The sequence below is a fragment of the Branchiostoma floridae genome, chromosome 11, assembly GCF_000003815.2.
Source record: "Branchiostoma floridae strain S238N-H82 chromosome 11, Bfl_VNyyK, whole genome shotgun sequence".
Taxonomy (NCBI): domain Eukaryota; kingdom Metazoa; phylum Chordata; class Leptocardii; order Amphioxiformes; family Branchiostomatidae; genus Branchiostoma; species Branchiostoma floridae.
In genome coordinates, this window is record NC_049989.1 from 11,004,946 (window position 1) to 11,006,713 (window position 1,768).

Genomic DNA, 1,768 nt, shown 5'->3' on the forward strand with positions numbered 1-1,768 from the left:
GTGTTAAAGTCAGTTAGAAACTTTGTGTTGTTACATTAACTTTATAGACACCCGACTTAACATGTGTCGGATATTGGGTCTTTATGATTCTTAAAAACTAAGGGAAAGCTTAACCCACCTGGAAGGTGAGCCTGTGCTGTTTAACCCCTCAGAGTCCGTGGACTGTCTGCGGGGAGCGTAGACCTGGGCAGTGGTGGGCTGTTAGGGTGGGGACGTCTGTGACCCCCCGGACGACGTTCGTCTGACCAGGGGTTTGGAGGACCAGGATAGCGGTCGCGTGAACTTTGGGTCCATCAGGTCTATCGAAACTGAAAGGGGAAAACGGAGATAGAAACCTTGACTATAGAACCAACTCTAAGGCCACTGCAATCCATTTCTTCTGTTCTTGGGCATAAAAACTTCAAAGTTTACAATGGTCCAAGATGAAAACTGGCTGAGAGGAAAACTTGTGTCGTACTACATGTTTAGCCACTCCCTTACACTTGGTGTGTCAAGGTACAGCACTTCGACTCTGTTTCTTGCCAATATTACAATTTTGAACTTTACTTTTTTTTACTTCTGAGAAACAAAAAAATAAAATTGTTGTGACCCTAAAAAAACAGAATGTATTTCATGGATTAAGTGTTGTAACAAGATAAGTATATGATCATAAGCAAGGAAGATATCTGTGATGAACTGGCTATATTTTTCTAGGCTATGAACAGACCTAGAAGAGGAAATGACTAAATGCATTACTGAGGAAAGTTCAACATGATAACATTTTAGAACAGTTGAAATGAACTACTAGTACATTGTCATTTTGGTACCGTATCCCTGCATGCAATAGATATGAGATGTTAGGAGGTTAGTATTGTGGTGTATATTAGTACATCTAAAAGACAAAGAGGAAAACGTAAGAAATTTAGACAGCATTTCTGCTAGGACCTGTAAAAAAATGTCCCACCACCATCAGTAGAGTGCTGTTCTAAGGTAGCTATTTCTATTGTTCTGTGAAAGGAAGGAAAAAGGCATTCATTCATTCACTCACAAAGTCATTCATTCATTCTCACCTTCAACATTTTAACAAACACACAGTGGAGATAATGAGCTTTACCTGCTAAAAAAAGACTACGATAAGTAACAACACTTTCCCATTAGGTATAACTTAAAGGATGACGTGTTGCACACCAGGCTTGAATAGACTATACCAGGCAAGAATAGACTACCAAGAAGAGAAGAATATGACACCTCTCACTACATTGTCAAGTGTATACACCGATAACTTCTCACTACTTATATAACATGCGCACTAACCCTCATTGTTCACAGGGGTACTCTTTTTAGCTGGTCTGTCCTTATCGACTGTAAAACAGCAAAAAAGCACACGCACAAAATAAAATTCAACACAAAGAACTTAAATTGAAAATAATTCAGAACAAATAAGTCTGACATGTTTGACAAAAGGTTGAAAGAAACAAAAAAAAAGGTTCAACCAAACAAAAACAATAAATGAAGAAAAAGAGACTTATATATGATACATTGACAAAGAAACAAACATCTAAACTAACTGAAGACCTACTGGTACATATATTTATGGTAAAACATTTCACTCTACTGAACATGGCCTAACTTACATCTACATTATACTAATAGCTTTTGCAAGCAGACTAAAAAAAACAGAGCTGTAACAGTACTATATGGTTTTAAACCAGAATCAGTTAGTACCGCAGAAGTTTGCAATGCCACATTCTAATTCCTTTACCTTGTACCCTGTAGCTGGTTAGCACGT

General features: G+C 37.8%; 1 protein-coding gene across 10 annotated transcripts in view; it reads right to left on the reverse strand.

Moving 5' to 3' along the window:
• The window catches only part of LOC118426052 (small G protein signaling modulator 2-like), a 79,342-nt gene that overhangs the window by 18,762 nt on the left and 58,812 nt on the right, over positions 1-1,768 (reverse strand). The window lies entirely within an intron of this gene.